Source organism: Pleurodeles waltl, chromosome 4_2 (assembly GCF_031143425.1).
Source record: "Pleurodeles waltl isolate 20211129_DDA chromosome 4_2, aPleWal1.hap1.20221129, whole genome shotgun sequence".
Lineage (NCBI taxonomy): Eukaryota > Metazoa > Chordata > Amphibia > Caudata > Salamandridae > Pleurodeles > Pleurodeles waltl.
In genome coordinates this window covers 367,891,372-367,918,137 of record NC_090443.1, presented here as the reverse complement: position 1 = coordinate 367,918,137, position 26,766 = coordinate 367,891,372, and the positions used below count along the sequence as shown (strand labels likewise).

Sequence of the window (26,766 nt, the reverse complement as noted above, 5' to 3'; positions counted from 1 at the left end):
CAGTCATTTGTCTATTTGCGTCAATTTGGTGATCACCTTTCCTAACCACTAATTAGCATTGGCATGTTGGGCTTCATGCAAAACAATTTGGAACACCAATTTAGAAAACATCTAACTAAGGTCTCTGTCAAAAGCAAGCAGTTGGTACCTAGAAAGGAAAAGCAAACAGACAAATTACAATTGCATTCTCATAACTACCCTCCAAGGATTAGGTCAGCGCACAGGCTCAGTCTTCATCTTCAGGACATCAGTCAAACCGCCATCAGTCAGGACTCAACTAAAGGATAAAGGGCACTTCCCTCATAAGGAGGAAAAGTGTAAATGGGTAGTCTATGGGTGAGGATGGTTTCCAATAAGTCTCAAATCACCAAACAGAGTGACAGAGTTTCTGGATAAAATCAATAGCATTCCCTACCTAATTCTCCCAACCTCCCAGTTACATGGCTTTTTATCCCTTTTTCGCAGTACATTCCCCCAAAATTTTATCGGACATCTTCTATACCCCACTATCTTTAGCCTATTGAATTTGATATTAGGTAATTCTAATCTTCACCCCATATTGTTTTACAAGTCTTTGATTGGTCTTCGCAATTGACGTCTTCAGAGGTGGCACGTCCGGTGTGACTTCATATTTTGGCATTTCTTGGCACATCTTTTGGGTCAGCAGTTTAGTTGTGTTCACCGGTCTAAGTGACCTTGTACATTACATTAATCTACACTTGTTTCAATTCTTTTATAACATTTAATCCATGGCACAGAAGATGCGACTGGGAGCGGATTTAACACAGTTACATTCATCCTCCAATTTTGAAGAAAAAGAAGATTTGCGGGGTCATGGCCCCTTGTGAGTCAGCACACTGAAAAATAGAAAAATGCATTTAATATGAGAGACAGGCAGCTAAGCTGCAGCTCACGCTAACTTAAGGCCTATGAGGATTTTCAATATAGATTGGATAATGCAAATGTTAATGTAAGCTTGATTAAACATAAAGTAAACATTTTATTCATCATTATTAGTTCGCGTATATATCGGTGGCCACTCTTCGTGGTCACAATTCAAGTGCACGTTTAAGCAAAATCGCTATTATTATAGTTTCTATGCGCCATCATCACACGTTGATATATAAACATTTCATGTTAATATAGATTATATAAGCTATGCTCTCTCAAGAGAATACATTTAGTTTGCTGATGTGAGTTTTAAATTAATATTAAAATTTTGTTTACCAACACTCTATAAGTGGAGGTCTTCCTTCTAGGGAAATGGCTTCGGTCGTGAAAGTATTGATGATTGGCAAGGGAATAGTTTATAAAAACGGGAAAAGTAACATTAGACTAAACATAAAGTATTGAATACAAGGAATGACACCCTTAGCCGCTGAAAAATATGCTTGACAAGTCCAAAGGCAGGATAGGCAAATCTGAATATATTTTGAAATACTCTTTTGAAATGTATGCTTTGTGTTATGTAATATATTTTAGAGTTTTAAGCCATATATTTAATCCCTATACCTGGACCCTAACCCCTGCTTAATATACATTTATTTGGCATTACTGTATGTTAATCTTGCTTTTCTGCAAACAGAAACGTGTCGTCTATAAAACAAGATTTTTGAAATATATATAAAAAAGACATTGCTGTTAGAAAGCACTGCGAGTTGCACTGAAAAATGTGAGAGGCACTTGAGGCAGGCTGCAATTTTAATGATAGGGTGATCAGTTCAGTCCTCCTTCAGGAGAGTGGAGACCTCAGCTGACCTGGCGGGCCACCTACCATGCTGCCAATGTCCCTTTAATTCTTGAAAGAATCCTTGGTAGACAGAGATCTGGCCTACCAAATCACATCTGCTGTTTCTACAGGTAAACACATATGTTTAAATGTAACTTTCAGCACCTAAGTTCAGGAAAACATCTGGGACAACAGCACACTGGATAACTCCATGGACCTGATGAAAGAAGGAATTAAACTGAGTATCCAAGGAGGAACCATGGACAGCCACTTGAGCAATGGAATTAAAATCTCTGTGGCAAAAACAAGGGCAGCTGATGTTACTCATTCCTACTGATAGTAAAGAAAAGTTATGGAATGAACAGAGAAGCTCATTGGGCCACTGAACTGCTGGAGCGTCAGGCTCGCATGTCAATGGATTGACAGATCTCAGATTCATCATGTCACATCTGGAATGTCAAAGGTTAATGACCAGACTATCAAATTCCTTGCATTGACCCGGAAGCACATCCCGAGATTTCGTGAAATGCTGTGAAGACAGAAATTCACTTGTACTTACCCATGTCCTAGTCGCCCCAATACCACAAAGATAAAACATGATATAGCCCATATAGCCCACTGTGCGCTCAATCAGACCTCAAAACCGTATGCTCCCCAATTATTCAAGTAGAAAATTGTTGCCTGTTTCAATTAAAACTAGTGTACCCTGGATCTCTGTCATAAATGCTCCCAGAGCCAAATTACAGCCATTAACTTCCTATGACCAGTGCCCCTGCATCACTTTGTCTCACAAAGTAGCCTAAAGCCGATATTATTGGCATCTGTGGTCACAGCTTTTGGAGAAGCATATCCAGAGGGACTACTCCAGGCAACCAGATCACTGCCACTACTGAGAACTATTATGAGTGTGACTGGAATCATTTGATGATATGGATATAGGAGGATATTTCACTGCAGTAATGTTCAGTAACATGCTCTTCATGCTGGAGAAATTAAAAACTGTAGTTTTTAGTGTCCCATCCCTTCCATCAACTTACTATTTATTTTTATTTTTTTGAGACGGCCTTCCCCTGAACTCTTCTGTTTTCAGGAACGATGATTTTAATCTGGGCAGGTCACAACCTGGACATTATGGTGCTATGATCCAGAAATTATGGCGATCCACAATTGTGTTTTTGCAAGAGGCTTTTCTCTGAAATATCTCTTCAGCCCCTCCATTTTTGCGTTTTTACTTGGGGTTTTCCCTCATGCACCTGTTTTATTTAGGCCCTCTCCCGGTGAAACTCTGAGCCTCTTGTGTCCATCACTGCCTCTGCATGTCTTCCTCATGACTTAGCTTCACTATCCCTTGCTTCTGGACAGCGGCGGCCCATCCTTTAGGGCGGAGGGGCCACGCCCCCCACCTTTTGCCCCCCCATGAAGAGTGTCTGTCAGGCTAAGGTCAGCCTGAGAGACACTCTTCATGTTCAGGTCAGGCAGCCAGGAGCAGACATGCGTGATTTGCGCAGACTCCTGGCTGCCTGAGCTGAACTTTGCTGGGCTGAGGAGATCACAGCACCTATGGGCGTGACCTCCTCTGCCCAGCAAAGGTGCCTCAAGGCCCTCCCCTGGGTGACGAGAACAGCGTCACCAATTGACACTCTCCCTGGGCGCTTCAGTTTAAGCCCTGAAGAGCCCAGGGCGAGTGTCAATCAGTGACACTTCGTCACAGAGTGGGGTGGGGTCAGCAGTCTCACTGACCCCTTCCCACTCTGTGACGAGGCTGGGACTGCTGCCTTCCCTCATTGGCTGACCTAAAGTCAGCCAATGAGGGAAGGCAGCAGTCCCAACCCTCCTGGGACCTGGAGGCCGAAGGTAAGTGTGTGTGTGTGTGTATGTGTGTGATGTTTCAAATTGAATGTTTGGTGCGTGCGTGCATGTTTGAATGGTATGAATGTTGTTAATGGATGTGCGTGTGTGAAAGAATGAGTATGGGTGATGTTTTAAAATGAATGTTTGGTGCATGCATTTTTTAATGGTATGAGTGTTGTTAATGGATGTGCGTGCGTGCGTGTCTGTGTGTGAAAGAATGAGTGTGTGTGTGTGTGTGGGTGTGTTTGTGCCCCACCCGCCCCCTCCCTCCTAAAGCTGCCGGCCGCCACTGCTTCTGGATCTCTACTGCCTGCTCCGAGCATGCTGTATTCCTGGCAGAGAGGAGTATGTGGGGAGTGGTCCATTGAAAAATGTGCTGAAATGGAGTCTACTTAACTTTGAGATAATATCTCACCCCAGTTGTGTCCATAACTCCCTGAACCTGTGAGCATAATTTTATAGTAGCCTCTTGTCATTGTAACAACCCATGCAGCAACTCCTAAATGACAAGGTCCTGACGTCCAGCAGCAGATGAATGTGAAGTAATGTCACAAAGAATTCTGCACAACCTGTCTGCCACCATCATTGAATGACTAATGAATGTGGCATAAATTGACGAGTGATCCAGATAGGGATAAATGATAACCTCTTAATTATTAATGATCACTTTCAGTGACAGCATCATTTTGTACAGATTTTTGTGTGACTGCAGATGATGTATTCATGTAGTTTACCCTATTGTGGTGAGCCTGATTATTTCTGAAAAGTCTGTGTCTGGCTTTGCTTCTAGATACACTTTAGACAAACGTAGAACCATTGCAATTTCTTCATACTTTCACTCTTCTGTCAGGGTTTCCATTTTGTGTGCAGGCATCGTAGTGAAAGACTAGTGGTCATACACGAAGAATAGGTCACCTTGATTATTTGGAACAGAATTCTAGTTAGGAAAAGCACGGATTTCCCTCCTGCATCTCAGAATATCCCACAGTTTACACTCAACACCTTAAACACAAACCCTTGTCTTGTGATTCATCCTCCTCCAACTATGAGTGAATCGGTAGCCAACTGTTTTTTACATACTTGAGATGGTTTCTCTTTTCTCTATGATTGGGCAATTTTCTTGTCTTCTTGATCTCTGACTTTGAGTTCCACCCTACCACCAGTCAGTGGTGGAACTCCTCCAGGAGATCTGAAGTGTTTTGGGGGTTCTTTCACAGAGAGAGCTAAGAGGACAGTAAGTTCAATGCCTAAGAGTGGCATCCCTCTTCAGTATTTCACTATGTGCCTACATCCCGCTGAGGCACTTATCCCAGATCTCCAATACAGACACCCACAATTTTGCATTCTGTCCACGTTGTAGTGGCCCAAAAGACCACTATCTGTAAAAACGGACACAGAGCTGGGAAAGCAATGAATATACACATGTCAAAGAGCACAAACTGCATCACAACTATACACAACAACTCAGATTGGACAGCCCAGTTCAGTGACCGGCTAAGCAGAGTATATCATATGTAATACCATTAAAGGGAACTGCAGAGCTGTTCAAAGCTACAAGCATGCTGAAAACCATAAAAATGCCATCTGTCTCTTACACTCCATCATCCAACACACATCTACACACTGCATCCCATAACACGATAACCACACATTGTAGTCATCACGCACAACATGGAAACACTTCCCACATAAGATCAAAATAAAAGCAACATCCTTCCAACCAAACACCCTACATGGTGTAGCATGCTACTCATGTAGGCATGCACTTCAGTGCCCTATATAGTGGTAGTAAGAGCTAAATAAATGCTGCAATACAATACAATACAATACAGACTGGACAAAAACAGACCATGAATCTGTTTCTGTATCAACTGGCTCTCCCAAAAATGTTGCACAATTGGTTTTGCTTGTATCTTGCATAAAGTAAAATACAAGAGCTGATCATCCCACGTGTGGGACACAGTATGCATGCTCCGAATATTGAAATATTTATTCAGCTAATTTGTATTAGAGATGATGTAAGGAATAATATGTAACTTTCGCATATATTAAATATATTAAAACAATTTTGTTGCTTGACGTTTGTCGTACTGAAATAAACAAAAAAGATACAGGTGTAATGCTCAAATTATTCTTAGCCATTGGTAATTACTTGGGGCACATCACGGTCCATCGTTTTGTGCCCACAATGCCACCTCAGATTAGACTCAGGCATATGCAAATTATGTTGAGCCCTCTCCTCACAGGCATCTGCAGCACTCCATCCAGCTGCCAGAGCCTCGAAATGGCCACAACATGAACCATATCCGCACAAACAGGTAAAAAGATAGGTTTCTTTCCCCTTAAATGTCCAGATAATGGCAGAGCCATCGGGAATATGTGAGAAACAGGAAGATAGCAAGAAACATGTCTATTCTCTGTCTGGCAGGACCTTGTCACTAAGTATGAAAGCAAAGAAGAAGCAGACATGGGAATAAGCTGTAACGACCAAATGTTGCACCAAGAAGATGCCAGTGGCAGTATAATCTCGCACTAACTTCTAGCTTAAACACATTCAGCAACTTTCTGGACAGGAAGAGCTTCTCAGTGTGTTAAGCATTGGTTGACAATATTAGTGCACTGCAGGTATTGTAAAGACAGTCATTGACAGCAGCTCTGTATGTAGAAATCTGTCAGCGGAATCCCTAAATGACCACTGCAGGCTACCATATCAGTGAACATTTATTAGAGAGACATTGTATTATAGCAGAGTGATTTCTTTGTAAGTGGAAGAACAAAAACCGGCGTGATGCATTTTACAAGTGCTACCTACTTTAGTTTCAAGAACGTAGCTGGCTCTAATTTAGAGTTTGTTGGAGAGTTACTCCACCACAAAACGTGACAGATATCCCTTTCACTTTATTACAAGTGCCATATCATATGGTACACTTGTAATAAGATGGACAGTATAAATGGCATCTTTCTAATTGAGTAACCTGTCCACCCAGTTCTAAATCAGTCATTATTATCCAAATGTAAAATTACCAAGCAAAATTTCAGATATTCTGGGTTGGGTTGTTGGAGTCTTATGACAATGCATCATAACAAGATGGTGTAAATGAGATTAGCTTTTCAGGATCTCCTTGTCCTATTTCCACTTTGCTTCAAAATAGTTGTTGCTCTTTTATATAAAAAACAAGAGTTATTATAGATCTATTTGTCAATCAAGAGCCTTGACATTATAACAAAGTTTTTGCAAGGGTGTTTGTAGTCATTTTTCAGGAATTTAAACTTTGCTTGGAGAGTGTAGACTGTCCGAAAATGAGTTGCAGGTATCCACTACTTTCAAGACTATTTCTGCATCATCAGATAACAGTACTGCATCAGCAGCAGACATTCTGTAGGATAATTAGAGTAATACGGAAGGATTATATTTTCAGTTGTTCACTTTAGTAGGCAAATATTCCTCCAGTGAAATAACTTGAGCGGAATGTTGGGGAGCGAGTGTTGCTAACGGTCAGAGCTGCTGACTTTGGAGCCGGGGAAACAGATTAGACTCTCGGCGTCGTATACCTACCTACCTGTGATTCTGGGCAAATCATTAAGGGGCATGTTTACAATGGGAATTCCATCGATCTTGCACCACGCAACGTGGTGCAAGTGTGACTCAAGCCCTAAATTCGATTTCGATTTATTAAGCCATGCAAGTTGAGAAACCATACCATTCAGTGCTCCCATGTATCTAGCAAGTTGTACGCATGCCCTGTTCTGCAGCAGAACGGTATGCTTCAGCTTGCTAGTTACATGGGATGAACCATGCCGCCAAGAGACAATCCTGGTGGGTGAGGGTTATAGAAAAAGCCCAGCGCCTTTTCTCCACTCTCCAGGGGTCTAGCACACATAGAGCGGATGGGCTCCTTTTTTCTGAAGGTATCACCTGAACTGGGCAATTGATAAATGGCAGAGTTCCAATAATTACGATTTATTGCTGCTTTATCTAGAATACTTAAAGTACGAAGTGAAATCATTTGAAATCACATTTATTACTCTGACTTACCACTGGTTATGGCATGAGAATTCACATAATTTAATATTCGAAATTATATATGATTAGATTATTGATCAATTAGTCAATTAGTTAATTGATAAGGACGTCAGGAAATGATTATACAAAAAGGAAAATGCCCATACTGGAGTTAGATATTGCTAGCCTATAAACTATGATTTCCTCTACATCTGCGCACCAGTCTTCAATTGATAGCAGCTCAAGTGAGATCATATTCCTCATAGTTGATCGCTTAATAATGCATAATAATATGAAGACGAGTAAATCAGCAATGTCAGTAGAAAATAAAATATTTGGTTCCTTTCAAGAAAAGATCATTTATCAATTGGGGTTTACTTTCCTTTCAAGAATTTTACTTCCTGTTTCTTAATTTTGACAGCTTATTCAGATACAAACATATAAAGTAGAGATCCAGGAACCACCTCCCTACATGTTTGGTTTTAAAAGAGTGCTCACATTTTAGTTAAAATGCACAAGGCCTACCATATCAACAAGACGGGTTTTTACGACATTTGGTAGCAATTACTCCAGTAAGTGTATTGACTGTTAACGTGTATGGTATATTTCTGCATGTATTTTTGTCTGGGAGCTTCCGCCTCACTGTGTGATTGATGGCCCCGCACAAAGGCGGACGGCAGTGTCATCACGTGTCCTTTGAATGTGTGATACTGAAACGCATATTCTTCATTTACATGATGATTCGGGATCAGTTCACAAAAATATTTGATTTAAAAGTACATAAAAGAGCACCACAGGTGAATTACTTAATGTACTGCTAAATTACTATTTAGAATCCACTGCATTGTACTTTAATGGTAATAAGTTGGTGAATGGATCAATGGACTGATATATTTTAAATTTCAAAAGTTTTTGTTTTACAAGAAACAAAAGGAAAAAACAAAAAACACAAAGCGTTCAACAGAGCGAATAATTGCATATACCCTTTGAAGAATGGTCTGATGAGGAGTTGATATACCATATGTATACATGTAAGTTCAATTAAAGAAGCATGATTAGAATATACATTTGTCACATCAAAATCAGTGATTCTGCTAATCTTCATTTCATAAGGCATCTGATATTTGCAAAAATAAAAGGCGATAAAAAAATCAAAATAGAATGGTAAGTAGGGCAGCGTGAAGATTCATTATAAACGGCTAATAGAGTAAAGTTCCTGTGGGATGAGGGGGAGGAGTGGTGGGGGTCGGTGGTAAGCTGGTGCTATCCTTCTAGTGGGTGGTGATCGGGAGGTAATGTTCATCAGCTTCATTTATACCTGCTTTTGATGTGTTGGGACAATTTACATTAAAAAGGCATTTAAGAGCACGTACAGAGTTCTACTGGGGTACTAATTCACATACTCCTAAATGCCTTTGAGAATCAGCATATTGTATTTTAATTGTTTAAAGCTGGAAAATGAATAAATGTATTGGTATATTGTAGACAATTTTATTCAGGACTGGACAGATAGGCAGAAGGCAGTGACATTTGCTTTCCAGCAGAGCGTGTCCATTCGATTTGTGGAATTAAAATGCAACCGCTTTATTCAAGACATCAAAACTGTACCTAGTGGCAGCCGTGTCATGCTGCTCATGCTAACGTGACCTAGAGGACGTGCCCGGTAAACACTGTTGCGCTCTAGCACCTGAGACATAAAGGTTCTAAATTCGTTTTCTCGTCCAGAACTATTACATTTATGGTACTCAAGGCCATTTCCTAGTTCTCATGAATGATTTAGTCATGTAAACGATACTAGAACGTGTGTACTGCATTGTACACGGTCGAGTCGTCTGTTCCCCCAGAGAGCTTGTCTCCGCTGCCGATTTGAGCGCATGCTCTTCTCGGATGAGTCTGTGATTCATAGACTATTCATTTTTGTTTTGCAATGAACGCTTTACAGACTTAACTGAACCGTGAGTCAGAGTTTTTTTCCACAAATACTCTGTTCCAAGTAGGCGGTTGGGTGATGCAGGACGTTTTGCAAGCACTACGAATTTAATATCAACTCCAAAGTCAATGCTCTCTTTGGCTGGAATCCTGAGCAATGGATTTGAATGGATCTTAGGGAGTTGGTAGCAGCCTTTCCTAATGGACAGATCACATTTAGAACAATAATTGCAGAGAGATTCCAGGCACTATGCAGTAATCTCCATACAAATACAATGTAAATTCGAAACAGTGACTGCTATTGGGCAATAACATGCAGGTGTGGACTTACCGCACCAGTTTACTCATGCCATCTGCCACTACCGAGACTTAGCTGGATTGGGTTCCACCTACTTCTGGCAAGTATTCAAGTCAGTGTGCCTGTGAGAAATTGGGTTACCGGTTGAGGGGGTTGAAATCCTTCTCAAGCAACAATCGCAATCCTTGTCAGGGTGAACCACAAAAAGTTACTAAATTAACCTGCTCCTAACCCTCCGGTAGCTTAGCACAAAAGCAGTATGGCTTAACTTAGAGGCAATGTGTATTACGCAGCACTCAAACAGTAATAAATTGAGACTACAACACAAGAAAAAAGACATTCTAATTCAGAAAAATAGAGTAAAATTGTATAAATAAAATGAGATAAAAATGACCAAAATCCAGTCTGTAGTACCGGAGTTATCCAGATTCCAAGGTTTTGGGGAACCTAGCACTTAGAAGCAAATAGAGCCAGTTATGGTTATCTGGCCATGCTAGACTTATACAAAGTCACCAGTTCAGGCTAACCACCACAGAGCACAGGCTGGGGGGACCAAGTTCTTCCACTGAGATAGTACCTTGTATCAATGGACTCAAGATGCGAAGTCTACATCGGCCTGCACCACACTGAGTTGAGGAGTCATCGAGCAGGAGCTGTGATGCGTGGTCCTGTGTCCAGATGCATTGTGCTGAGTCGCTGCTGTTGAAGCCACCGCTGGGTGCTGAGACACCACAAGAGGAGCGAGGCCGCAGGAGATGGCGACGGGAGTCGGGCAGCACAAGTTAAGTGGTTTCTTATTTTTTTTAGTTTTTTTAGTTCCCCGTCGCCTGTCGCCCCCTCCTTGACATATGTGGTGGCTGCCCCTAGTTCCAGGCACTAATTTTGCTACCTCAGAGGCCAGGGGTTGCAAAGGCAGAGCCAGCTGCGACCAGTGGCTTGCCCCAGCGACCCCTAGATGACGTCCATTTCCTCCCCACTACAATGTTTGTCTATGTTGCTCATCTGATAGTACAGCAGCCTTGTTCTCTGTCTAGCGCCCCGCCAACCAGCTGTAATCATTCAGTAAGTCAGGATCCCAACCCTCAGTTTCTTGGTACTACTTTCTCACTGGCAACTGACTACTACACCTGTCCTACCAGTAGCAAAAAACAACAGAAGGAAACTCCACCAGAACTCCTCTATCAAAGGCACCCTCTCAACAGTGCCAATCGGCCTACCAAAACCACTCAAACTGAACCACATTAGGAGAAAGCAACCTATCAATACGGAGGGTGGAACGGCCCTCAGAAAAACTGCTACTGTCATCAGGTGTGCCAGACGCCAAAAGCATTTATACCGTTAAGCCACCAGCAAAACTGCTTTGCTAACCCAGCTTCTAAAACCTCCTACTGATCTTTGACCCTTTGGTCTAGTCAATTGCACCACCTGACCGAAAAACCCAGAAGAGACTTTGGCACGACTTGCACTCCGCCAAGCAACCATTGAGAGTTATTCAGTTTTAGTGCGTATGAGCTCGTAAATCTACATCACCCTCCAAGAGTAAATCTAGACTTCAATCTCACTACTTCCTTATGCCAAAACCTAAAAAGGATCTATTTGGTAATTTGGAGAGCTCGTAGTAATATCTAGTTTCTAGATTTCCAGAGGTAATATATGCAATACGTGTTACAAGGATTCCACTATTGCTCCTTGATTCTCTAGGCCCTGGAAAAATAGTTTGACACTGTTCTGCTAAAGGGCAAGTGTAGGTCACACACTGTTCTTTCCTGTTTTACTGATGGATCAGTGTAGAGCACGTTGAACTCTCCTCTCTAAGGGGGAATGTAGCGAACACAGTGACTTCAGTTCTCTGATTAAAGGGTAAGTGTAGTGTAGATTAAAGGGTTAATGCAAAGTACACAGTGACTTCTGATTATTGAATGTTGGATCAGTTTAGGGCATGCATTGATTTCTCCTCTCTCAAGAACAAATTTAGAGCACATGTCAAATGATCCTCTTTGACTAAACGTTCAGTGCAGTGCACCAATGTTTATTCTACTCTGGATGAGGGCCAATGCTGTGCACCAGTGACCTCTACTGAGCAGTCCGTGTAATGCACATGTTGGCTCTAGGAATGTGCAAAATGAAGTAGGGCTGCTTTGCTGGTGACATTTTTGTGTACAAAAGGGAATGGGTTCATCGACGGGACTCAGCATTAGCACATCCCTTCTTGCCCATTGGCCAGATCTGTCTTTAGAATGAAACGTCACTGCCGACGATTTAGCCAAAACTAGGGTTGCACAAAAAGAATTACACCTGCTTACCTGGTGATGTTATATGTTCACAAAAGATCATGTGATACTGGCCGGGACTTGATATCAGCACACCCATATTTGAACAGTCAACAGTACAAGGCCTAAAAGGTCAACCTTATTTCCCCATCTGAGATTGGTTCCTGACTATCTTCTTCCCGTTGACGTTGGACTTTTAATGGGAGTTTTTTCATGCCTTACTTCAGAGCCTTGTGTAAAAGTCACCCCTTTCTTGCATCTGCACTATCCTGCAATGTGTCTTTTTCAAACTATAGAATTCACTTCCCAAACACATAGGATGCACTGACAACCATCTTAGCTTCAGAAGATTACCCAAGAGCTGGATATTCCCCACATGGCAACTATACTCACAACACAACAGTGTATCACTACACTATACGTAGACATGATCAACTGTGCCTCTCACAGTATAAAGATGAAGTTTTTGTTATGCATATGTCACTGCCAGGGGTGGCTCCTTCACAATGGCGAAGGAACGTTGCCCCCCTGGCTAAGCCAACAGGTGAAAAATAAAACAATTGTTTATTATTGTTTTATTTTTCAGCTGCTGGCTCAGCCAGCAGCATGTGCAAGGAAGGGTGGGCTGGGCCATGGGAGGGGGAGAGGAGTGCACTTAATTGTGCATCTGTGTTTGGCCGGCCATCTTCGGCCAGCTAAACACACATGCCCATTTAGAGTTCTCCAACCCGGCTGCATTACACAGCCAGATTAAAGAAACTGCACAGACTCCCATGCAGTGTCTGAGCGGCAGACAAAGCCACTCATACCAATCCTGGCGCTGCTATCATGCTAGGTTTAGCATGAGATCAGTGGCAGGATTGCATGGGGAGCCTGTGCTGGTGTCCCAGAGACTGAAGGCATACCATCACCATCGAGAGGGAACAGGAGCGAGGTGGCCGGAGTCAGAAAGGTATTTTTTTATTATTATTTCACCCCTTTCCCCTCCCGCCCACACCTTCCCTTAAGATTTGCGGCAGCCGCCGTTGGTCATTGCACACTGAACTATGCTTCCTCTGTTATCAGATACATTCATATAAGTAGAAAAGTGTATTACACCATGAGAGACGTGCATATCAGACAATATCATAATTGCTGCTTCTATTTACATATAGGTGCATATATAGAAGAATTTATGCCTGCTGTTAAAACTCTAAGAAATGGCATGAAACAATGTGCATACTTCTCCCCAAGATAACTGTGCACATTAGACCATGTTAAATGTTCTGTACACATATGGTTGGGGGTCATCTGTATATGTGTATGTCTAAGGTCATTTCAGTTTTTTTTTAAATGTTAAAACACTCCTCTCGACCTTTGTCCTATCCCCCCACTCACTGACTCATCTAAAATCTTTCAGACTACTATGAACCCCCAAACATCCTGGGTTTTTACCCTGTCACTCAATTAACCATCACACATGACCTCTACTTACAAAAAAACTTACTATTTTCCCTTTGATATCCACTCCCATCACTCTATCCCTATTCTAAACTCTACTAAACACACAAACTTAATTTAAAAAAAGCACAAACCGAGCAAACAAATTCAAACTGTTACTAATGTATTAATAACCTCTGATCGTAGGCTCCAGATTAGTGTGCTATCCTCCACAAACCACTTCAAAGTCTCGTCAGGGGTAGTAAGTGCTATATAAATACAATTTACCATTACAGCTCTGTCTTGAGAATGAACTGTCACTGGTGAGGTTAGCCAAAAACATGATTTCAAATTTGGCAAGCTTTAAGCAGCAGATACCTTTAAACTTTGCAAAACCGAGGGTGGGGCCCAGTAAAAGCTTTCCACTGTACTGAAGCAAGAAAGACTCCTGGGGCCTGCATACTCCTTCATGAGTGCTTCACTATACTGTGGCCCTGCAAATGGAGTCAAGGCCCAAGGACTGGTGCCCAACCACAGCTTTGCCTGTGCAACCAGATTAGAGGTTCCCACCCTGCCTGAGGAGGAAAAGGTCCCCTGAGTCTACAGACGTAGCTACTGAGGAGACCGTCTGAGCATATAAAGCCCAAGCTGGGCCTGCACCAGGGAATCTGAGACACTTTAGAACTCTGAGGATCAGTGCCTGCAGCCCCAATGTCCCAATCCTGCCACCACTTTAGCTGGAAACCAAGCTAGAGTTTTTCACTAGATATGTGCACAATGTCTCCTGTGCAACTGCAAAAATACACCTCCTCAACATTTATTATGCCCAGGTGTTTATAGAATTTGTCACACCAATTTCACTGGAGATGTTAGGAACAAAGGAGTAAGAAGCAAACACTCAAGTGAATAAACAAATAAGACGTGTGTCTCAGTGATAATTCTGAGAAACCCTTAAAGCCCTTATGAGGGCTCATTCCAATAATCAAGCTCGGCCACGGATTCATGAGCTTGGATGCATTTCCTTGAACGCTCCCTAACATGCCTCCTTTGTCACCCAGTCTGCATGAAGTGCAGATTAGTAGGGATAGACTATGGGTGAACTGCTTTTCATCTGGTTGTTTGCCTTGGATGGTGCAAGGGAAGACTGTACAAGTAAGCAACCATATGGCTAGTCTTTTTTTATGACAGAGGCAAAGCTCTAAGCAGGACCTTGGTCAGAGCTCCAGCAGGCCTGGTGATCCCCTGGGCCTGCGCTACATCCACCCTCTTTGCCATGCCACAAAGTGCCCACGACCGGTATCCACGGTCCCCTGTAGGACTCCCTGCTTTGCAGAGTTGGGGGGTTCTGATTGGTGCTCATGGTCCCCTGGGCCTGGTCTCCATCTGCCTGCCCACTGTGTCACAGAGTGCGTGGGACAGGTCTCTGAGGCCCCAAAACTGCCTCTCTGCATCAATAGGGTTGAACAATTTAACTCTCATTTTGGTCGGATCTCTGACAGTTCTGGCAGCACGGTTCCCTTGGCCCGGGGGTCAAAACCACTGGTTCTGGGCTCCCTTTGCTGGTCTGCCATGCCATGAAGTGCTCCAGAGAGGGTTCTACATGCCTGATGAGTCCTCACCTCCTTCGCCAGGGTGAGAAACTCTGAGCAGGCACCAGGTCAGTGTTCAGCACCCGTGGATGTAGTTCCCTGGGCTTGGGCTCCATCCACTGGGCTTACGTGGCACAGGGTGCCAAGAACCAAATTTTTCAGGCCTCAGGATGGTCGCCTTGCTTTAGTGGGTTGGAACACTCTGACTGATAACCTGGGTCTGAGTTCTGCTAGACCTAGTGATGTAAGATCCTTGGTGCTGGATGGGGTTCATTATGTCCATTATTAAGCCAAAGTCTTCTGGTCCCCCAGTGCCATAGGATGCATAGGGTGCTCAGATGACCTGGCTCTGCTGGAAGTCCTGATGAGGGCTCATTTGAAAAAACAAGCCTAGCCAGGGCCCCATGAGGTTGTATACATTTTCTCAAATTCCCCACCCCTCCCCCGTAATCCTCCCCCAGTCACCCAGTGCTCAGGAAGTACACAAAAGGCTAGTTACCATCCTTCAGATTAGTAAGGACAGGTAATGGGTGACCTGCTTTTCATCTGATTATTTGCCCTGCATGGTGCAAGGGCTTTGGGAAGCCTGTATAAGCAAGCAACCAGATGGCCAGTCTCTCATTCCAGGTAGGAAGGAATGTTCTCACAGGGACCCAGTCAGAGCTCCAGCAGGCTCAGGTGGGACACCTGGGTCTGGGTGGGGGGATGTTTCCTTGGAGGACATCCATGTGGCCAGAGTATAGGGAGGCAAGCCAGATGATGGCTGTAGACAGCACCTCCTGAACCCTGGTCTCAACATGCAAAGCCACTCTTGGTGATCGTTCCTGTGGTCCTGTGCACTCTTGGCTCTCAGCCTGGGCACTTTGTTTGCCAACCAGCCCAGGCCATTTAGTCACCAGCATGGGCCATATTGGCCCAAGCCCAGGCAAACTGGTCACTGGCCGACCTGGGCTATCTTTTGGGTGACTGGCTGAATAGATGGGCAGACAGCCAGATGGTGCAGTTATCTCTAACCTGAGTCTTCCCCTGTGTTCCATAAACCCCCACTTCCTAGGAGCTTAGTAGTCAAGGGAAAACTGCTTTCTGGGGGGGTCCAAAGGGGCTGCTGCTTGGGGACTTAGGGCCAGATGTAGGTAGTTTCGATTTTGCGAATCGGAAATTGCGAGTCGCAATTGAGCATAGCCCTCCCTATTTGTGAGTCGCATTCACAATTTGCGAGTCGGTACAGACTCGCAAATTGTGAATGTGTATCGCGCTGGGCATTTTGCATGGCGCAAACTGCAATTTTCGCAGTTTGCACCATGCAAAATGCTTGCTACATCTGGCCCTTATTCCTGATTGGCTTCCTAAGCCTGGGCTCCACGAATGTGGTAGGCACCATAAGCCTCTGAACTGGAATATTAGTCCTTATTTAGGGTGAGGTGGCTCCAGACCAAGGAGGAGTCTTGTGTTCCTCCAGAGTGTGTTAAAGTCAGGTTCCTAGGCAACAAGACTGAAACAGATCCTGGGAGAGCTCTAAGAAGCCCTTTTTGGATGCCTAGTGCCTGAGACCCTAGGCAGCAACCATTCACATCCCAAGCTGCTACACTGAGAGCAGGCAAGGCTCCCTTTCCTTCCTCTGGCAGGGCTGAAATCTCTGACCACTCTCCAGCCAGGGCTCCATTCAGGAGCCTGTGGTGTCACAGAGTGCCAGGAATAGGGTCTTGCTGGACAGTGGAGTCGTTCACCTGCTCTAGCAGGGTGAAAAGCTCTGATTGGGTTCCCAGCCAGAGTTGTAGCAGGCCTGGTGCCTTGGGCTGCAAACAATGGCCCTCAGTGTCCCAAGGAAGCTAGGATACCAAGGCGCAGGGGCAGCACCATTGTAGGCTTTCCCTGTTCTATTGATCTCCACAGCAGATATCTCCACATGCCTGGGGAGGCTTTCCCTCCTCATGCGGGGATAGAAGCACTAAGCTGACCTAGGGGCCAAAACTCTGGCGGGTCACAGCAGCTACCACCCTCTGGTTTGCCAAGTGAAAGGACATCCGCCAGTTTAAGCTTGTCAACTTTAGCATCACGTTTTTGGCTGAAATGTCACCAGTGATAGTTTATTCCCAAGGAAGATCTGTCCGATGACCATGTATGGGAGCAGCAGCCATGAAACATGCTGTTTTGTGTATACTAACCTTCTCCAGCTAAACAGGCTTCATCAGTTTTTGACACTGCTAGTTTTGGTTAAAATGTCACCATTGATGTTTCATTGGCAAGGCAGATCTGGACAATGGGCAAGAATGGGTGAGCCAGCTGCCATTCATGAACCATATTCGCTTTTTGTACACAACATGTCACCTGCCAAACAGGCACTATTACTTTCTCACACCCCTACATAGCAGGTGATCAACAGGTACATTTCTTTCAACATCCTTTCAAATGCCACTCTGTCCTTGGTAAATCAATTCTGATTAAACACTTCTACTTTCTCATCTCTGAAATTTGCAAAGTGTGTGAAGCACATCTGAATGTGCAGGTCACACAAGTTTACAGCATGTAAATTGTAAATTGTATAGTTATATAGTGTTTTTTACATCAGACAAGGTGTTGAAGCATTTTACTGAAAATTGTATACTACTCCTCAATCCAAGATTAGAGTTCAACAGTTCATAGGTTAGTAATAGAGTTGTTTCTGTGTGCATTATTTGTGTTAGGTTTTTGCTCCTGATTTCTTGTTTCTTTAATAGAGTTTGGAGTCAGAATGGAATAATGGGAATTGATTAGAAAGGGGAAGTAGTAAGTTGTTTTGTTACTGGTGGTTAGGTGTGACTTACTTGGGTGACATGGCTCAAAACAAGAGGAGGATGTTTGAGAAAGATGTTTGGGAGTTCATAGTAGTCTGAAAGGTTTGAGATGAGTCAGAGAGAGGAAAGATGGGACAAAGTTTGAAGGGGGTATTTTTTTATAACAAAACTATAAATAATTTATGCATACATGACACGCATGACACTTGGCGAAGTTTTAGTGGCTGATGTAAACCCATCTATATAAATATCATGTGCATAAAAACAGCAATATGTGCATGGTCTATTGTGCACATTCATTGTGTGGTTAAGTATGCAACATTTTTAATTAACTGTAATTAACATATTTGTGAGAAAAAAACAGGTGTGCAAATTCTGCGGTGATGGTTACCCATGCAACCTATTATTCTCCAAACTACACTTCCTGGGATTCAGATGTATTTGAGTCTCAGTGATTAATGTTCCACTTTGGTTGTTGGGGCTGTGATGAGGCAATGCACTGATGTGCTGAGAAGTTACTTTGTGTGATGACTGTGTAGATGGTTGTGGGCTATAAAAAGGTTTGGCGTTCAAGCTCTGAAAGGCCAGTGTGATATGGCTTTGGAAGGGCTTTATTGGTCTTGTGAGGGAGTTTTAGATCTTACAGACATTTCACGAGAAGTAGTGTAGTGTAGCCATTTTTAATGTAGCTTTATGCACGTTAGCTTAACGTATTAGGCCTCTGTGCACTTTGCCCTAGATGCATTGCATTCAACCTCGCACTAGTATTTTACAATAACCAGTTTCACTGTTTTGTTTTCATTTCATTCTATCACACTGTTTAGCTTACTTCAGCACTGTGTTCTCAAACAATACATTCTTGCTCGCTCTGTGCTTCAGTCAAGGATACAGTCTGGTACATTGCCGATAGACGTGGTAGAAGTTTAGTCTTTAGGGTTCGTAGAAAGTACACATCCCTACATAGGGAAATTTCTTAGAACATCTGCGTGTTAATTATAAAAACACTTTCGAGTCCTATTACACGTTAGAGGGAGATTCCGACCAGGAACCCACAACCAGATGCTGACTGCCCCGTTGCAGATGCTGATGCAGATTACAGGCCTTTGCTCAGGTATGAGGGTCGATGTCCTCCCGAGGGAATCTGAAAGGCAGGCTTAGAGCTTCACAGGCTGTGCTCAAAATATAACTTAGAGAGAACATGATTTTGTTGCACTATGATAGCCTTATTCTTGTGCTTCACTCTCCTCGTTACTATTTCAATCCTACTGTGTTGTATAGTTCTGGTTATTGCAGCTCACGCTTTGTTATCTAAAATGCAGTTGTTTTATTAAACCAATCTTTAAAACTGAAACTGCCTTTGTCATTTTATATATGAGACCGCACTGTGTTCGAGAGAACTGGTTTTGACCTGAGTGAACACGACTTCCCTGGGAAGTACTAAGATGTCATGCGCTCTGCTGCCCAATTGCCTCTTCCCTTCGGGAGAGATGAGGCACTGCTAGTTAGCCGGAGCAAAAACCGGATTTGGGGTGACAAGGGTCCTTCACCGTGGGTCAGACTTAGTCCCCCACACTGCGAACGATCTTGCTGCCCGAAAATCCAGTAGTCTCATTAGGATAATGAGAGCCTACGCGACAGTAGATGTCACTGTACTATGTGGTTGAATTTGGAACTTTAGGCCACAAGGAGGGCCCAAGGCTTTCCCCTTAAATGTCTGCATCTCACAGCTAAGGATGGCTTGCTAGCCTTCTTTTGTGAGTACTAGAAACACACTAACACCGGACCAAAAAGTACATTGTGATAAGTGCCATGGGACTAGTAAAACTCTTGGTACAGGAACTCACAAGGTTAGAGAAATGCCTGATTAAAAACAAAAATTAAGTAGCAGAAGAGGATGAATCTGCCTGTACAGTGTTGCGAATCTATATATATCTTACTACCACTGATGAGGCATTAGAATGCTGTACGGATGAGTTGTATACAACCCTATGGAGCCATGGGGAGGTTCTAGTGCTAGATGTAAGTGTTTCAGTTAGTCGTAAATTAGGCCACACTATTCGAGTTGGGAGACGGATTTGCTTCTTGATGTTTATGCTTTAATAGAAGTGTGCTATTATTCTCACTGAAACAGATATTTCATTTGTAAGATAATTTAGCCTTCACTTTGATGGTGTCTTCATGACTTGGAGGTAAACAGAGGGCTTGCAGTCAAGGATACTTATCAGTTGCCTGTGTTGTCAGATGGGCATAGTGTTGTTAGTGAGAGTCAGTGTTGGACAGGCCTGTAGGACAATGAGGCATTGCCTTATAGGATGGTCTGACAGGTCAGTGTGAGCACCCAAGTCAGAGAAGATGCAGTGGAGGATCCTTAAGCTGTGAAATGTAGGTTTAGTCAATTGGTTGACTTCAGAGGTCATCGAATGGTCTGAATCCATGTTAATTCCTAGGTTTTACACCTCAAAAGAGGTAGGTGCAGGTGTCCTTTGCTATTAAACCTACTTTAATAGCGGGCTATAACTTTTCCTTTTGCTACATTTTAGGGTTTATGTTTTTGAGATTTAGAGTTTTAGGTAAACCTTTATCAGCCATTGGTCAACAGCTTTGAAGCAGTCACCTATTTTTGCAAATTCTGTTCATTTGGTTTATCCAGTTTGATGATTATCTGTGTATCATTATTGTAGTTGCAGTACATTTTGTTTAAACGTTTGATTAATCCTAGGAATGGTTTGATGAAGGCATTAGCAGACGTGGTGAGATAATTGATCATCGCAGAACTCCTGCTCTGATATACTATGGGTTTGAAGAGACAGATACAAAAGAGGTGGTGCCCGTTCTGTTATTAAGATGTGAATCAATACAGTCAATTACCTTGTATATCAATTTCATTTAGTCTGGCCAATAGGGTTTCATAATGGATGGTGTTGAATGCTGCTGATTGTCCAAGAGAAGGAGTGCAGCCACTTCATCTTTATCCACTGAAGTTTTCAACGTGTCCCAAATAGAGGAAGTACAGAACTGCTTCTTTCAGAATCAACATCTGGAACTAACACCTCAGTCAGAATTAGAGGCATCTCAAGCATGACATGATGGCCATCAATGTCTTTTCCTAAGTTTTTGTTTAGTTCCTGTCATCCTCTCATGGCTTTCGTGTGCTAGGGCTATCAACCTTTGCCTTTAGGATGTAGGTGCAAATAGGGCTTCACCACAGGGAATGGCTTTATTAGTCATTGGAAGAACGAGGACAACTGCCTAGGCCGCAAAACAGTATCAGGACTAAAGGTAACAAGGGATCAGTGAAGGACCCAACTGCATGACTACTTCTCCTGCACTCAGGACACAGTTAACATTCAGGATATTAAATCTCAATATAGGCACCCTCCCCTATAGAACACCACTGAAGGAAAATGATCAATGCTTAGCACATGACTATGGAAGCCAGATTTGGACGCATGCAGAGTTAGGTACTATAATATTCTGTTAATGCGCTTCACCGTCTCAGGAGTCTTTTAACGCTTGCATCTTATCTTCCCTTTCCCCCATCCACGCTTGTGTGTGTGTGTATGGCGAACAGCTGCACGCTGTTTTGGTTTGGATGCTTAAAGAATTTTAGACATGAGATCATTTTTAAAGCTAACATGCAGCCTGCCAAACAATGTGTCAGATATATACCCATGCCAGCCCTCACAGAAGCCAAAGCAAGTCTAAATGATTGGTGTAGCAGTGGAATAATTGAATCAATAAAAAATTTCTGCTGGTTGCGGTTCTGCCCAATTCATATAGAAATCTCCTCTGTGCGATTTATGAAGTCTAAAAACCATTATCTTTGTCTTTGAGGTATTTAACTCCAGGCCCTTAGTGATCGCAAAAATCAACAAACTTCTTGAGCAGGTTTTGTAGCCCAGCTGCAGATAACTTAAATTATTTGGTAGCAAGGTTGGACAAATCCAGCACATGGAAGTCTGAACTCCAAAAAAGTGAAATAACCCTACTTCATAATGCCTTCGCGCTAGTAAAATATATAAAGCAACCACCCCAAGATCTGTCACACCAGCTATTGAGGTCAATAGGGAAAAAGCTCAGATTGCAGAGCTTTATGGGGTAGACTCTGGGGTGCATTACCGGATTAATAGCAAAGGAAAATAACCTCATGGGATCAATATTTAACCTGCCCATGAGAACACCGATTGTCCCCTTGATTTTCAATACGGCACTAAAGAGAATCGGTGACCTAGCAATACTAAAACCTTTGCTCTATTGGGTAAGATTGTGGCTAATTTCTGAACTCTCATCTTATAGATATGCTATGAAAGATGTAAGGAACCATGGGAATTGCAATCTTATCCCCTGGTTTAGACATATTAAAACATACCTCAACGATCTAGGGCTGAGTATGCTCTGGAATGATTTCACATCAATAAACAATAACAGCAGACTCAAGATTGAATAGGCATTCTGAAAAAATAAAATAATTGAGTGCCACTGTACCTCTAAGATTGGTGGCCTGATTGATAAATTCCTAACTTTTAAACCTGCCCTGGAACCCTTTTGAATATGTATGTATCTTCCCACAAACAAACCTTATACAGAAAATGCATGTTGGGTATAGTGTAAGTGAACAAGTTCACTATTAAGTGGAAGTCCAATTTGGATAGACCATTCCACTGTGCACTTTGTAATTATGCAAAGGATGTGGAACATTTACTGTGTTTTTTCGTCAAGCATATGTAAAACCAAGAAGGTCCTGGTAAAGACCACTTTGTTTTGCTTTGGGTGTAAGACACTTTAAAATCAAAATGAATTTTCAGACCAATAGTAACCCTCTTATATTTCTCAGTAGCAATTTTTATTCAGTATGGTTAAAAAGGAATTCCTAAGGCCTTTCTCTTTAACTTTCGCAATCTACACAGGAACATTTTATGACTCACATTTCAGATTTTTAATAATTATTTTAAAGGTACACTATTCATTTTTTTATATGAACATTGTTAATAGATGATTTATTTGATTATGTTTTATTGCAATTATTCCGTTGTGTGATATTGTATGGGCTTAGTCCTGAAATAAACTGAAATAGTATAATTAAACCAATCAGTGCATCCGGTTGGCTATCACCTGTAGTCATCACAATAAAGAAGCGTGGCACAATCTGTTTATGCACTGACCTGTGCCAACCCATCGCCATGTGGTAGCTGATTGTCATCCTTTGCCTTTAATAAATGAAATGGTGATGACATTGGACCAAGCAAAAATCTTTACAATGCTAGATTTTAGTGCAGCTTACCACCAAATACATCTGGAAGGTGGCTCTAAAAACTAAACAGCATTCATCACTCCCAAAGAAACTTACCAGTTTTGTAGACTGCCTTTCAGGCTGTGTTTAGCGTCTGCCATCTTCCAACATGTAAGAAGCCAACCTTTCTCTGGCATGAAAGATGCAAGGTCATTTCAAGATGACATACTAATATACACTAAAACAAAGGAAGAGCACACAACTTCGTTAAGAAAGGTCTTACAAAGGATTCAGGACAACAGTCTTACATTACAGAAAGACAACTGTAAATTTTCCAACGGAACTGAAGAATTCCTTAGGACACCTATTGACGAACATGATGTTCGACCAAAGCCATCTTTAATATCATCAATCTCAATGTCACCAACCCCAACCAACAAGGACCAACTTGCATAATTTTGGGGCATGTGTGAATTCCATTCCAAATTCATATACAATTACACTCTAAAGGTGGAATTACTTTGAAAATCATTAAAGAAAGACGCAGAGTTTATATGGGATGAGAAGTATGAGCAGGGCATGATGACATCAGAGGACTACTTGAACTGGCACCATTCCTGCAGTCATTCAGTGAGAAATTTCAAAGCCTATTGTTAGACCTAACAGCCTTAGGGTGGTTACCTCTAATTTTTTGGCCTGCCTCCCTCCACTTTTTGGATACTGTTTTTGCTGTTTTTAAGTCTCTGCACACTTTACCACTTTACCAGTGCTAAAGTGCATATGCTCTCTCCCTTAAAACATGGTGACATTGGTTCATACCCAATTGACTTATTTAGTCTACTGGTAAGTCCCCAGTAAAGTGCACTACATGTACCCAGGGCCTGTAAATTAAATGCTGGTAGTGGGACTGCAGCACTGATTGTGCCATACACATAATTAGCCCCTTACCCAACCATGCCTCAGGCCTGCCATTGCAAGGCCTGTGTGTGCAGTTTCACTGCCACATCGACTTGGCATTTAAAAGCACCTGCCAAACCTTTTCCTACATATAAGTAACCCCTAAGGTAGGCCCTAGGTAACCCATAGGGCAGGGTGCTATGTAGGTAAAAGGTAGGACATATACTTGTGTAGTATATATGTCCTGGTAGTGTAGACCTCCTAAATTAGTTTTACACTGCTGTGAGGCCTGCTTCTTTCATAGGCTAACATTAGGGCTTCCCTTATATACTGTTTGAATGGTGGATTCTGATCTGAAAGGCGTAACAAGGTCATGTATAGTAACCCAGAATGGTAATACACAATCCTGCTAACTGGTGAAGTTGGATTTAATATTACTGTTTTAGAAATGCCACTTTTAGAAAGTGAGCATTTCTCTGCACTTAACTCCTTTTTTGACTTACAGTCATATCTGGCTGGGTTACTTGACAGCTCCCTTGTGCATTTCACTCAGACATCCTAAAAACAGCATGCTCAGTCACACCTGCACACATCTGCATACTGAATGGGTCTTCCTGGGCTGGGAGGGCGGAGGACCTGACACTTACATGGCCTGCCCTCACACAATGGACTGCCAAACCCCCTACTGGGACCCTGGCAGACAGGATGGAACTGAAAGGGGACCTTGTGCACTTCTAAGCCACTCTTTGAAGTCTCCCCCACTTCAAAGGCACATTTGGGTATTTAAACAGGGCCTCTGACCCTACCAACTCAGACACTTCTGGACAAGATAGCACTGGTGAAGGAACTCTGAACCAGACCCTGCAACCTGCCAAGAGGAACTGCCTGGCTGCCCAAAGGACTCACCTGACTGCTTTTCTGCAAAGGACTGCTACCCTGCTGTTGCCCTGCTGCCTTGCTGCCTTCTGGCTCTGCTGAGAAGTGCTCTCCAAGGGCTTGGATAGAGCTTGCCTCCTGTTCCTTGAAGTCTCAGGACCAAAAAGACTTCCTCCTGAAAAGAACTCCTTGTGCGGCAAAAATTCAACGCACAGCCTGCATCGCTGTGAGAAAGTCACAGCACGTCGAGCCGGAACAATGCAACCCGACTCCCCAAGAGGAGATCGATGCAGCACCAGCATTCGACCGGAACTTCGACCCACAGCCCACTGGATTGACGCGTAGCTGAGCCGGAATGACGCAGCCCAACTTCCTGCAAGAAGAATCAACACAGCGCCTGCCGTGCGACAGAAATTTCCCCGCATCGCCCAATGGATCGAGGCAGCTCCTGTGACTTCGTCCTGCACACCGACGATTTCTCCGCATCATCCCCGGGGCATCCGAAAACCCCGCAACCTGAAGAGGATCCAAGTCAGCGCGCCAGAAATCCATGCAAAGCCTTCCCTGCTTTGAAAATTATTGATGCATTGTCTGTGTGCACACAAAGAAACTGAGGCACACCTCCCAGGTTTCCACGCATCTCCTCCTCTGCAGTCCCCAGGGGAGTATTTGAACGCAAACCACGTACATTGTGCTTGCAAGAGACACTTGTTGCTTTTTAAAGACTAAAGACTCCTTTTATCATTCTCTAAAGTAATATTTTAACGTGTACTGTAATCTTGATCATTTTGACCTGCATTTATCCAGATAAACACTGTGTGGTGTATTTTTGTGGTGTTATACTGTGTTATTGCATGAGTTATTGCACAAATACTTTACACATTGCCTTCTAAGTTAAGCCTGACTGCTCAGTGCCAATCTACCAGAGGGTGGGCACAGGCTAATTTGGATTTTGTGTGATTTACCCTGTCTAGAGTGAGGGTCCTTGCTTGGACAGGGTGTAATCTGACTGACAACCAAAGACCCAATTTCTAACACCTATTAACTATGGACCCTAGTCAGATTGGGTTGGGCATGGTGCTCAGCCTGAAAACAGAAAAGGTGGAGAATACCATCACCATATAAGCTGAGAGGCCCAGAGATTAAATATTGAGTGATTGAACAAGAGTTATTGGCCTGTTCGTGGGTGGTTACAAAATTCAAAAGTTTTCTTTAGGACAAAGAGTTTATAATTCACACAGATCACAAGCCATTAGTTACCACTCTGGACGGAAAGAGTTCTGGTTAACCGCCCCCAAGAATAGCAAAGTTGGAGTGCAAGTTGCAAGAGTACCAGAATAGGATGGAGCACATTTCAGGCAGAGTGAATGTTCCATGAGTCCCCTGTGATAAAGCATAAAACTGTGATGAAAGTGAGAACAACAATGATTTGCTGGTTGCATGCTTGTTTGACCTTGATGACTCCAATGGCACCATATCCAAACAAGTGGATAGCGGCCGTCAGAAATGACAATGTATTCACAGAAATAAAAATAATACATAGTTAAAGGACAGCCTTGAGAAAAAACAACTAAACAAAGCTATAACACCATATTGGAAAATAAACAACTACATCACTGTTGTAGATGAAGTAATTCTTAGTGGGGGAACCTTAGTTGCACCTACATTCTAAAGGGGAAGGTTGATATCCCTAGCACATGAAGGCCATATGGGAGTGACAGAAACTAAACAAACACTTAGGGAAAGATATTGGTGGCCATCAATGGATTGTGATGTTGACATGTTTGTCAACTATTGTTCCCTATTGTGAAAATGCCTTAAAGTAATATTGTTAGCAACTGTTTAAATTATGCATATAATTTTCTTTGGCTCAGCCCAGATGAGTATTACACTCCCATCTA

At 42.8% G+C, this 26,766-nt stretch overlaps 1 long non-coding RNA gene across 1 annotated transcript in view; it reads right to left on the bottom strand.

Moving 5' to 3' along the window:
* Positions 1–772: 772 nt before the first annotated feature.
* Positions 773–26,766, bottom strand: part of LOC138292731 (uncharacterized) — a 31,130-nt gene continuing 5,136 nt past the window's right edge. Inside the window, exons 2-3 of the long non-coding RNA XR_011202775.1 lie at positions 23,210–23,330; positions 773–857 (exon numbers count right to left, since the gene is read on the bottom strand). This is a non-coding gene — a long non-coding RNA (uncharacterized lncRNA). The remainder of the gene's footprint in view (positions 858–23,209; positions 23,331–26,766) is intronic.